Source organism: Prionailurus bengalensis, chromosome B1 (genome assembly GCF_016509475.1).
Source record: "Prionailurus bengalensis isolate Pbe53 chromosome B1, Fcat_Pben_1.1_paternal_pri, whole genome shotgun sequence".
Classification (NCBI taxonomy): Eukaryota; Metazoa; Chordata; class Mammalia; order Carnivora; family Felidae; genus Prionailurus; species Prionailurus bengalensis.
In genome coordinates this window covers 161,535,610-161,549,417 of record NC_057344.1, presented here as the reverse complement: position 1 = coordinate 161,549,417, position 13,808 = coordinate 161,535,610, and the positions used below count along the sequence as shown (strand labels likewise).

General features: G+C 40.5%; 1 pseudogene; it reads left to right on the top strand.

The window, feature by feature from the left end:
• Positions 1-3,314: 3,314 nt before the first annotated feature.
• Positions 3,315-3,411, top strand: LOC122479267 (annotated as a pseudogene).
• Positions 3,412-13,808: the final 10,397 nt, after the last annotated feature.

Below are 13,808 nucleotides of genomic sequence, written 5' to 3'. Positions count from 1 at the left end.
CAACACATATCTAATTTTACTAATTTCTATAAAAGCAATAGTGAAAAGAGTGAAAAGCTTGTTTTAAAACACACAGGATAAAAAGAATGAGAGAGAAAACATTGCAAACAAGATATGAGAAGCAGGTAGAGAACAGTGAATGAGTGGTAATTGATTCAGAGTTGACTTATACCTAAATACTAACCCTGCAGAGAGGAAACTCAGAAACAATCCAGTTCCACTACAGAATCCTAGAAAGATCTAGAATTAGTAGCACTATCTACCTCTGAAAGCAGGGGCAAACATAGAGCTACTGAAGGACTGACTAATGTCTATTTAAGAAGGAGTTGGATCCTGAGGCACCTGGGTGGCTCAGTTGGTTAAGTGTCTGACTCTTGGTTTCTGCTCAGGTCATGATCTCCTGGTTCGTGAGTTCGAGCTCTGTGTCCAACTCTGTGTTGAAAGTGGGGAGCCTGCTTGGGATTCTCTCTCTCTCCTTCTTTCTCTGCCACTCCCCTGCTTGAGCATGCACTCTTCGTGCGCTCTCTCTCTCTCTCTCTCAAAATAAATAAAAAGAAGCAGTTAGATCCTCAGATCACTCTCTCCCACTCTGCACAGCAGATTCAATGTTCCTCCACCACCCCTTCCAAACACTAGAAGTTTACTCTCTGGAGATAAAAAAAAAAAAAAACAGCGTTTCTGAACTAGGCAACGTTAAGCACAGATGAGGACCGTAGTATTGTACTGGAACCAGAACTACTAATAGAAAATTTATATACTGAATATTGTACTCCACACACCCTGTCCAATCTCTCTTTTTTTTTTAAATGAGCACTGGAATGAAGTGAGCCAGGGCTATACCTTTCAAGCAGGGAATTAGAAAATATTTCGTTAGCAAATATGAGTAGTCCAAATCAATATATCTAAAGATAACCACGAAATTTCCCTCACAAGTCACCTTTCAGTGAATCCCATAGTCAAAAGCCCAGAGCTCCCATCAGTTCAGAGCTCTCAAATATGAGCAGTTGCCCAAGGATCACCAGATATCTAAAAGAAAGCCCATAGCATAAGAATCAGTCTAAAACAAAGAAAGGGGAGACAACTTGGAGAAGTAGGACCATGTAGGCAAAATAATGTCTTAAATAATTATTAATGTTGGGTGCCCAGGTGGCTCAGTCGGTTAAGTGTCCCACTGTTGGTTTTGGCGCAGGTCATGATCTCGCGGTTTGTCAGCACATCAGGCTCTGCGCTGACAGTGTGGAGCCTGTTTGGGATTCTCACTCCCTCTCTCTCTGCCTCTCTCCTGATCTCTCTCTGTATCTCTCTCTAAAAAGTAAATTAAAAAATTTTAAATAATTAATGTACTCAGATAGTGAAAGTTATTTTACCCATAAAAAAAGAATAGGATACTATCCAACTTCAAGACTTACTATAAAGTTATAATAATCAAGACAATGTGGTACTGGCATAAGAATAAATAGATCGATGAAACAAGACAGAGAGCCCAGAAATAGACCCCCATATAGATAATCAACTGATTTTTTACAAAGAAGCAAAGATAATACAGTGGAACAATGATAGTCTCTTCAACAAATGGTGCTAGAACAACTGGACATTCACATGCAAAAAAAAAAAAAAAGGAATCTAGATACAGACCTTACACCCTTCACAAAAATTAATTCAAAATTTGATCATAGGCTTAAATGTAAAAGACAAAACTGTGAAACTCCTAGAAGATAACATCGGAGAAAACCCAGATGACCTTGAGTAAGGAGAGGCTTTTTTAGGTATATCACCAAAGACATAATCCATGAAAGAAATAATTGATAAGCTGGACTTCATTAAAATTAAAAACTTCTGCTCTGTGAAAGACAGCATCAAGATAAAGAAAAGTCAAGCCACAGACTGTGACAAAAATATTTGCAAAAGACACATCTCATGGGTTGCTTGGGTGGTGCAGTTGGTTAAGCATCTGACTCTTGATTTCAGCTCAGGTCATGGTCTCACGGTTCATGAGTTCAAGCTCCGCATCAGGTTCTGCTCTGATGATGTGGAGCTTGCTTGGAATTCTGTCTCTCCTTCTCTCTGCCCTTCCCCCGCTGTGTGGGGGAAAATACTGTGAAATACTGAAAAACAGTGAAATACAGTGAAAATACCGTATATGATATTATGATGATGGAAATATGTCATTATATATTTGTTCTGACCAACAGAATGCACCACAGCCAGAGTGAATTCTAAGGTAACCTATGGACTTTAGGTGATTATGATGTGTCCATGTAGGGCCGCCTTCGGTGAAAAAGAAAAAAAGGTATCACTGTGGTGAGTAGTACTGATAACGAGAAAAGCTATGCATGTGTGGGGGCAGGAGTTATATGGGAAATGTCTGTACCTCCCTCCCAATTTTGTTGTAGACCTAAAACTCCTCTAAAAAATAAAATCTTTTATTTTTTTTTAAATATTTATTTTTGAGAGCAAAAGAGAGAGAGCATGAGTGGGGGAGGGGCAGAGAGAGAGGGAGGACAGAGGATCTGAAGTGGGCTCTGCACTGAGAGTGGAAAGCCCGATATGGGGCTCAAACTCACGAACTGTGAGATCGTGACCTGAGTTATAGTCGGATAATTAACCAACTGAGCCACCCAGGTGCCCCCAAAGTAAACTATTTTAAAAAAGAAATCTTAAAAAAAAAAAAAAAGAATAAAGAGCACCTGGGTAGCTCAGTTGGTTGAGCTTCAACTCTTGATTTTGGCTCAGGTCATGATCCTAGGGTCATAGGATTGAGCCCTGCCTCAGGCTCTGTGATGAGCATGGAGCCTGCTTAAGACTCTCTGTCTGTCTGTCTCTCTCTCTCTCTGTGTCTCTCTCTCTCTGTCTCTCTCCCTCTTCCTCCCTCCCCTGCTCACATGTTCTCTCTATCAAAAAATTAAACTAAATTACATTTAAAAAGAAAAGAATAAGATGTTCTTTTAAAAAAGGAACATTCAGGGGCACCTGGGTGGCTCAGCTGGTTAAGTGGCTGACTTTACCTCAGGTCATGATATCATGGTTCATGGGTTTGAGCCCTGTGTCGGGCTCTGTGCTGACGGCTTAGAACCTAGAGCCTGCTTCTCATTCTGTGTCTCTCTCTCTGCCCCTCCTCCACTTGTGCTCTGTCTCTCAAAAACAAATAAACATTAAAAATTTTTTTCTTAAGGAACATTCAGAAAAATAAAAAGTTCTTGGAAATTACATGTGTAAGAGTAGAAATTAAAACTCAATAGAAGTGTTAGGAGATAAAATTAAAGAAACCTTCTACAAAGTATAAAGCAAAAACACATAGAGTGCTCCCTTCAGCAACACATGTATTAAATGTGTTTATAGGTAAATACAGGGAAGATCAGCATGGCCCCTCACAAGGACAACACACAAATTTATGAAGCATTCCAAATTATAATAATAACAGTAACAACAACAACAACAACTACAAGTACTGGTGAAGAGGTGGAGAAATTGGAACGTGTGCACAGCTGGTAGAAATTTAAAATGGTGCAGCCACTATGGAAAATAGTCTGGCATTTCCTCAAAAAATTAAACACAGAGTTACCATATGATCCAGCAATTCCACCTCTGGGTATACATCCAAAAGATTTGAAAGCAAAGACTCAAACAGGTGTTTGTACACCCATGTTAATAGCAGCTTTATTCACTCTAGCCAAAATGTAAAAGCACCCCAAATGCCCTTCATGGACAAATGACAAATAAAATGCTGTATGTACACGCAATGAAATATTATTCAGCCTTAAAAAGGAAGGACAATCTGGCACATGCTACCACATGATACTTAGTGAAATAAGCCAGACAAAAAGGACAAATACTGTATGACTCCACTTAGATGAGGTACCTAGGGTAGTCAAATACATAAAGACAGAAAGCAGAATGGAGGTTACCAAGGCCTAAAGATGGGTGGTAATAAGGAGTTAACGTTTAATGAGCACAGAGTTTCAGTTTGGGATGATGAAAAAGTTCTGGAGACAGGTAGTGATGATGATTCCACAAAAAAGTGAATGTACTTAATACCACTTCACTGTATAGTTAAGATGGTTAAAATGGTAAATTTTATGTTTATGTATATTTTACTTCAATTTTTAAATTAATAATGCAAGCATTTAACCTAGAGATACAGAAGCAAATATTAAAGGAACAACTCTGGGGCGCCTGGGTGGCACAGTCGGTTAAGCATCCGACTTCAGCCAGGTCACGATCTCGCGGTCCGTGAGTTCGAGCCCCGCGTCAGGCTCTGGCCTGGAGCCTGTTTCCGATTCTGTGTCTCCCTCTCTCTCTGCCCCTCCCCCGTTCATGCTCTGTCTCTCTCTGTCCCAAAAATAAATAAACATTGAAAAAAAAAAATCTTAAAAAAAAAAAAAAAGGAACAACTCTAAGAGTTGAAGTGTTTTCTTCTGATCATAGGAAAATGGTGGGGGAAGGGATGCTGTTTTTCAAGCAAGCTTTGTTAAATTACTTATCTCTTTAAATTATGTGCATGTAAAACTTTGATAACACTATAAACAACAGTCAAAATAAATTTGAAATAATTTTGTTTCAGCCTCTCAATTTTATAGATAACCAAATCATGGAGTGGATAGGACCTCTGGCCAACGTGATCTAAAACAGTAAGTAGCAGATTAAGAGGTTGAACTAACATGTTCTAAAATCAAAGTTCAGCATCTTACCACAGCGTCTTGCACCCCATAATAGCATCTTCCTGAGTGTCCTAAAATAAACTTCTGGGAGTCCTGCCTTAAGCCCTCTTAAATACTTTTCTTCATGTTTTATTAAATGCCTAATAATACTACAGATGTTTCCATTTTGCCTAGCCCTATTCATTAAAAATGAACTTTTTTCTAATCCAAACACACTTCTTTTTTTTTTTTTTAATTTTTTTTTTTCAACGTTTATTTGTTTTTGGGACAGACAGAGACAGAGCATGAACGGGGGAGGGGCAGAGAGAGAGGGAGACACAGAATCAGAAACAGGCTCCAGGCTCTGAGCCATCAGCCCAGAGCCCAACGCCGGGCTCAAACTCACGGACCGCGAGATCATGACCTGGCTGAAGTCAGATGCTTAACCGACTGCGCCACCCAGGCGCCCCCAAACACACTTCTTAAGTGACATACTTTTCCAAATTTTCTTTTCTATCTTCTTAATTCAATTGAATGGAATTTTTGAGTCAGGCATTTAATGTTGCTCCCTGAACAGTTGGAGAGTCTTTCCTGTTGATGAATAAGACACTGTCCTTTATTTCTTGTGTGCAGTATTTTGTACTGAACCTAAAACCCTAACCATGGTAACCTTTTTGGCAACAGAAAGCATTTCAGTTCAACTCAAGTCACCAGTTGAATATTAATTTTAATGTTACTTTTTCCTTTGGAAATATATCATTATAGAGAGCAGTTAGACTAAGCAATGACGTGTAATTTACCATGCTTCCAACTTTAGAATAAAACCCTATGTGAACACTTCTTCCAACAATACTCCATTAGTTATCAGTTGAACACATACTGGGCATCTATAAAATGTTTTAAAGAACTGTAAGGACCTGTCATAAGCATATTCTTCAACACTGACAAAGTGGATTTTCCCAGAATAATGTGCTTGACAAGCCATCAATCTTAGAACTCTAAATGAGATTTATTATGCTTTTAAGATACCACTCCCTATCACAATATTGCAGATTACTATGTATGGCTTCTAATTTCTAATCTATGTGACTGTCTCAAGAAGGTTGTGTGCTTCTGAGGTCAAGATAGCACAGGACTACATACATAATAAATGCTCATTAAGCATCTATAATAGCTAAGTAATGATCAGGGTATGGAATCATGGAATGTTAAAGCTGAAATGGGTCCTAAGGATCTATGGGTCTAACTACCTCATTTTATAATTAAGGAAATACTAATGAACATTTGAGTGGGCACTTAGGTCAGACATTTCATGTGAATTTGCTCACAGCAGCCCCACTAGACATATAATAAGGAAAAGGAATCAGAAGTTCAAGTAATGTGAACAGGATCACACACCTGGTCAGTGCTAACACTGGGACTCCAACCAAGGTGATTGGAGACCAGAGTTTCTGCTCTGATGAAACGTAGATATAGATGTTAACTGATTTACACGTGATCATGTGGCTGGCTGCTGACAGTCAGGGCTAGACTTCAGATCGGCTGACTGCCTGATGCAGTAGCTCATTGTCAGATCCACTGGTGCATATATTAGGTTAAAACTGAGCTTCTGGGGGCTGCTGGGTGGCTCAGTCGGTTAAGTGTTCAATTTCGGCTCAGGTCATGATCTCACCATTCACGAGTTTGAGCCCTGTGTAGGGCTCTGTGCTGACAGCTTGGAGCCTGGAGCCTACTTCAGATTCTGTATCTCCATCTCCCTCTGCCCCTCCCCTGATCATGTGTCTCTCTCAAAAATAAATTTAAAAAGCATTAAAAAAAAAAGGAGTTAAAAAAAGAAACAAATCCAAGACCATGTCAAAATGCCACAGCTAAGGGAAGACAGGGAAGTGGGACCAGCCTTCTGCCTCCTGAGGCAGAGCTGCACCTCACACACATTGTGGTTCCATGTGCTGATGGAGATCTCTGTCTCCCATGATCTATAAATCCATATTCCAGACATATCCTTCTGGAACTTTCCATTTTTCCAATGATATTCACTTTTATAAATATTTCCTATCTCTCATTTACTCCTTACCCATTACTCTCTGTATCAGATCTAATTTATGCTCAACCTCACATTAGTTCTTTGCCACTTGCCTCTTGCTCAGTGGAAAGTTGTGGCTACCTTCACCATTGCCTCTCCTCCTAACACTGCTGAAGTTCTCCTTCCTCCAAGGGGGCAGGCTGGAGGCCGGCATGGCCTTCATCATGCTTGGAATGGCAGCAGCTATGGCAGGTCCAATACTAAATCCAGTCTTACAGATCCAAAGAGAAACTGTGCTGGGACACATAGAATATGGATTTTCTATCAGCTGTCCAAAGGGATCAAATCACACAACAAAAATGGGGCATACTTTTACCAGTGAGAGTCATAAGGCAAGAAGGAACCAACAGATAAATTCGCTTTCTTTCTTTCCTACAATCAACAGATAAATTCATTTTATTTCTTTCCTACAATGAATTGTCCCTTTTTACAGTGGTTCCATTAAGCTTATATGAAGACATCCTATCTGACCAAGTAGAAGCTGTATTTCTTTTGAAGCTTTGGCCAGTGCAGTAATGTTCCACCCTCCCTCTCTGCCTCAAACTCTTTTCCCCCCTCTCTTTTGCTGCCCTGGGATTGCATTCCCCAATAAAACATTCTCATGAACACTTTGTTTCAGGTTGTGTTTTCTATCCAACTCATATCACAAAAGCTTAATTTGAGGAGGAGTAAAACTCTTACAAACTAAAAATACCCTTTCACAAATTCAGCTGGCAATTATTGACATGAACACTTTTTTCTGAAATCTCTGAGTCCTGGCAATGGGGACAGGAGATATACAGGAGGAAGCAGAAGAGATAGAAGGTAGAGGCAATGCTCATCTCAGGTCTCACTTTTCTCTCCAGTTTAAAAACAGTTAAACGTCTCTGCTTTCAGTAGATATTTGATATTTATTAATGAACTGAGAACCTTGAAGTCCTCAAGTGAGATGAGGAGATGGGTATATATATTCTTTTTTTTTTTTTCAATGTTTATTTATTTCTGGGACAGACAGAGACAGAGCATGAACGGGGGAGGGGCAGAGAGAGGGAGACACAGAATCGGAAACAGGCTCCAGGCTCTGAGCCATCAGCCCAGAGCCCGACGTGGGGCTCGAACTCACGGACCGCGAGATCGTGACCTGGCTGAAGTCGGACGCTTAACCGACTGCGCCACCCAGGCGCCCCTTCTATATTCTTCCAAAATATCTAGAATATCTATCTAGGCAATCATTGCTAGTGCGAACTCTTCAGATTGCTGGTAAGTTCAATGACAAGGGCCAGAAACTCCCTACCCTTTGAAAGTTAGATGTTAGCTACCCCCTCTGATCCTGGAGAATAAAGAAAGTTTAACTTATGGGAAGAAAGGCCCAGGGAAGCAGCTGGCAACTGTCAGAACTCAAAAACACCAGCCTACCTGTATTAATCATAGTTTTTATCTTCTATATTTTATAATGTTTAAACATTGTGGAGGCCTTGAACACTGCCCCCCCCCAGGGTTAGCTAATTTCTATGGACTTTTTTTTTTTTTTAAGATTTTATTTTTAAGTAATCTCTATATCCAACATGGAGCTCAACTCACAACCCTGAAATCAAGAGTCACACACTCCACCAGCTAAGCCAGCAAGATGCCTCTGGGTTAGCTAATTTCTAAAGATAGTAAACAACTAGCCCATGAGCAAACCAACCAACTGCAAAGCCCAAAGCCCAATCATTTCCTTTACCAAACCCTCACTCACCAAGCCAATATTCCCCCTGCCCTAAATCACTCCAGGGCCAGGTACTAGATAGCTTCTATAGCCCAGAACCTGTAGAAACCACCCAAACCACCCAATCCTAATAACATGCCCTGCCTTGCCTTTCTCAAAGACACCACAATAAAGGCTTGTACTCAGGCTTTCTCCTCCTTCTTCCACCTCCTGACCCACCCTGATGCTTCCCATGTTGCCCTGCATAGAATGCTGTCTCCTTTTTCCAGAGACCTATGAAAATGAACTTTTCTTCCTTCATGAAAATCATGTATACATCTGTGTGTTTTACCATGTCTGATTAAAAACAATCCTAAGTACATTTTTCTTTTTTTTAATATGAATTTTATTGTCAAATTGGTTTCCATACAACACCTAGTTCTCATTCCAACAGGTGCCCTCCTCAATGCCCATCACCCACCCCCCCTCCCCTCTCCCCCCCCCTCCCCCCGCACCATCAACCCTCAGTTTATTCTCAGTCTTTAATAGTCTCTTATGGTTTGGCTCTCTCCCTCTCTAACTTTTTTTTCCCTTCCCCTCCCCCATGGTCTTCTGTTAAGTTTCTCAGGATCCACATAAGAGTGAAAACATATAGTATCTGTCTTTCTCTGTATGAATCATTTCACTTAGCATAACACTCTCCAGTTCCATCCACGTTGCTACAAAAGGCCATATTTCATTCTTTCTCATTGCCAAGTAGTATTCTATTGTATATATAAACCACAACTTCTTTATCCATTCATCAGTTGATGGACATTTAGGATCTTTCCATAATTTGGCTATTGTTGAGAGTGCTGCTATAAACATTGGGGTACAAGTGCCCCTATGCATCAGCACTCCTGTATCCCCAAGTACATTTTTCAAGACATCAGCCAAATAGCATTCCTCCTCAGAGACCTGACTTTCAGCTGCATGGGGCCTAGTCTCTAAGTTTCTAAGTTTTAATAATTTCAACCTCTTTCCTTCACTTCCCCACAACTAGAGGGTGGTACTTCCTTTTGCAGCTGCTACATCTATGACACAGTGCTTCTTTTACTTTTTCAGTTAAAGATTCTTTTCCCCTAGTCAACAGCTCTTCATAGTAAACTTTCTCTGTCAAAATAACTGTTATGTTTTCTGTCTCTTGACTAGACCCTGATGAATACACAATTTTATGGTTAATCCTGGCACTTGGGTTTGCATCAGGGCTTAATAATTTATCAATAGCTCATGAGATATTGCCAAGGTAGGGGGGAGGTGTGTGGAATAAGCCCAGCCAGTAAAAATTCTGGGAAATCAAAGAGATTCAGATCAACTTTTGATGTGTCATTCTCAAGAAAATAATGCTAAATTTCTCATACTTGCCAATTCCTCATCTTATGCAGCTACGATATTATAAATCTTCACCTCTTATTAAATCAATACAGGAGACATATCCAAGTCTCTATTGTCAATAAAGGTCATGATACATTTCTAATCTTATGAAAATCAAGAGGATTTCAAAAACATATGTCTTTGTCAGTTGGGCCACTATAACAAAATACTATAAATGGGTTGGCTTATCAACAAACACTTACTTTGCACAGTTCTGGAGGCTGGAAGTCTGAGATCAAGGCACCAGTAGTCAGGTCCTGGTGAGAGCCCTCTTCTGGATTGCAGATTGCAGACTTCTCTTTGTATCCTCACATGGAGCGAAGACAGTAAGCTATCTGTCTTGCCTCTCCTTGTAGGGGCACTATTCCCATCAGGAGGGCTCTACCCTCATGACTTAAATACACTTCCAAATACCATCACATTGAGAGTTAGGATTTAACATATAAATTTGGAACATAAACATTCAGTCCACAACAACGTGTATAACATGACACCTATTATTGTGATAATGGGTAATGGGAAATACAGTTATCCCCAGGTTATCAAAAATTTGCATGAAGCCACTTTGCTTTTTATGAAGGACCTACATTATTACCTGTTTTTGCTAACTGAAAGAAATCCAAAGAATATTTTCCCTTTTATGAAAAGGGGATGAAAAAAATAGCATTCAGCATTTGTTTCCCAGCAAGCCATTATATATGCAACGTGCACCCCAAGAAGCAAAAGTAGAACCACCAAAGTCCTTCCCCAGGAAGTACACTCAGCATCTCAGCATCAAGCCTCCATGGCTTTAAACCATGCCTGTGAACATCCGTATTTTATCTTGATTTATTTTGTGTATCCATCAGCAAGTTGTGTCTCAAAGTATAAGAAAGCCTAAGAGAGGTTATTTTGGGGGTCTGGGCGTGCTCATATAAGTTAAAAATTGCCTTTTTGCTTTTCACCGATTTGGCTTATAAAAGGTTTCACAGGAATGTTCTACTTGCAGATAAGGGAAACATGTACTCTGGAGTAGGTGGCTAAGTGCTTGGGTTCTAACCCAGCTACACTGGGCATAGACTTGGTAACCTGAATTGGTAACCTTAGGAAAAGCATTAACTTCTCTGAGCTTCAGTTTCTTTATCTGTCAAATAGGATTATTAATACTAATTATTTTACTTACTTTATAGGCTTACTCGATTTCCTAAATATTTAGAGGTCACCTATAAGCAAGATCTTATGGTAGGCATTCCATGATGTACAGAGACAAGTAAAACATGTACTCTGCCCTCAAGTTTATAATCCAGTATTTTTCTATCATTCAACAAACACTTGTAAAATACTTCCTACCAGCACCATGCTAGGAGCTAAGAATACAGAGATGTCTTCAAGGGGCTGAGAACCTGATAGATAAAATAAAGCGAGAGATAACAAGAACAAGAGGCAGAGTGTGCAATGAAAGGTTGAAACAAGTCAGTGTGACATTTAAAGGAATAGAAACCTACACCTAGTTGAAAAGGTAAGGAGAGGCTTTGTGGATCTCATGCCATTTGAACTGACCATAAACAAAAACCTAAAAGAAGAAAAGATGAAGGGAATGACCCGAAGGGTGAGCCTAGTTAGGGGTCATAAGAGCCTGAAGTGGAGTGGAGATGGTAGAAATCAGACAGAAGGAATAAATATAAGTGATATTAGATGAACAATGCTTGGAAATCCACGTGGGAAAATTATAATAGTAACTGAGAGTTATGGACGAGGATACAACCATGAATAAGGTGAGTGTGGCTGCTGTTTTCAAGGACCTATAGATTGATTAAGAATAGTAAAAATTTTTAAAGTTCCCCTAATATGGTCTCTGTTTTAAAATATAGTTTAGACATAGAAAAATTGGAGGTTCGGTAAGGCTGACAGACCAGGAAACAATTGTCATTAAAAAGATGGTTTGTTATATTCACAGATCCCAAGGGGAGGGGCCAAGCATGCCACACCACAGAGGGCCACGCAGGGAAGCCCCCCTGGGTCTGTCAAGAGGCAGAGGAAGAGGGGGGAAGCATGGGCAAGAGTCTTTACTGTGGTTTCCATGGGGAGAAATGAATGAGGCAGGGTAAGCAGGTTTGGGATTGGCTCATTTGATTAATTTCAGTGGGCTCTGGGATTTAGGAGCTGCCCCCAGATGCCTGGTACTTGGCCTTGGGTTGATTATGGCAGGTGGCCCTATGTAAGAGAGAGCCTGATAAGGAAGGTAGTGAGGGTATGACCCCTGCAGGGTCAATAAGGCTCCAGATGTCAAAGCATCAGAATACAGAAAATAAAACACATGATTAATACAATCTCCTTAAAAATAGGGGAGTTTATTTAGTTTTGTATCCCTGGCATCCACCACAATACTTTGCACACAATATGGAAAGACTTCATAAATATCTGTTTAATGATCAGGTAAACATATCCTAACTTCATGAGAGTTGGACAGCTCTAACACACCCTTGGGCATCAGCTCTGTAGTCACTTTGTTTGGGAGATCTGTTCAGATTTCTCAGACCAAGCTGGGCACCCCTGCAGTGGATACTTACTGCAATGTATCTCCCGGATCCCCCTCCAGGATAGGAGAGCGGACAGCAGACAGCCTTCAAAGACTGCCCTTGGGAGATTGTGAATAAAAGTTAAATAAATAAATGATCCTTTTAAAAATTAAAGATACTATTAAAAACTAAAAATGAAAAGTAAATAATATTTCTTTTGTGGTAAATCTACTTTATATCCTAGTTAGTGTTCTTTCAATTTCAACAGACAGAAATCCAACTCAAACTTGCTTAAGAAAAAAAGGCAGGGGGCGCCTGGGTGGCTCAGTCGGTTGGGCGTCCGACTTCGGCTCAGGTCATGATCTCGCGGTGTGTGAGTTCGAGCCCCGCGTCGGGCTCTGTGCTGACAGCTCGGAGCCTGGAGCCTGTTTCAGATTCTGTGTCTCCCTCTCTCTGACCCTCCCCCGTTCATGCTCTGTCTCTCCCTGTCTCAAAAATAAATAAAATGTTAAAACATTTTTTTGAAAAAAAAAAAAGGCGGGGGGATTTATTGGTAATATGACTGGAAAACTATCTTCAGTCATGGCAGCTCTCCACCTTCATTTGTCTCTCTTATCTATCTCTATGTATGACCTCATCTTTGCTTTTTGTTTTTTGTTTTTTTTTTTCCAACTGAAAATAGCCTCTCTCTGTTTGGGGACAATGGCCTCAAGCAGCTCCAGCTTACCTTATACTTAACAGCTCTTGATCCAGCAAGAGGAGAGAAATCATCTTCTTTTTTCCCAGAATCTCTATGTAAGTTTCAGAGGAAACTGTGAATCCTGTCTGGAGATAGAAGCCACACTGGTTACTTGAACAGAGAGCAGGTACAAAATAGCAGTTACTAACTTTAAACTAAGGATGGGTGAACAGTGAAAGACTAAAGACTAAAGGAGTCCCCTCCTCATCAAAAAGGAGATTCAGTCCTCTTTGGAGAGGGCATGGCTAGCATGAGAACCAGAAGCTTACTGGTGGTCAAAGAAACTTGCCACAGGGTGCTGGCCAGGACCAAACAATGGAAGCAGCTTGCCATTGTGGGAGGGTGTAGTCCAGCTGCAACTGGTCTGTTAAAGAAATTAACTGTTGCCAGAGGGTGTGGGTGGCTGCAGAGGAGGAGAGCATGGCCTGAGGATATAGGTAGAATTGCCCTGCTAGCCACTAGGCTTACACCCTAAATAACAGTAATAATGGAGGATTAGGACCTGGAAGGGAATTAGCTTCCTGCTACTATTGCATTGCAGGGTCACTCCATTGCCCTCTACTGATGAACTTTAACGTTCCACTAGTGGGTGGAAGAGAAATGTTTACAGGGCCCAACTTTAAGATCACAAAGTGAGGCAAAGAAGGATGGATTTGGAACTGACAGACAAAGGTTAGGCACTGTTCTGCTTAGATCATATGTACAACCCTGAACCAATCACTGTGAATGAAGACTTTCATTAGCTAAAACTAAGCCAGGGTCACATGCTCAT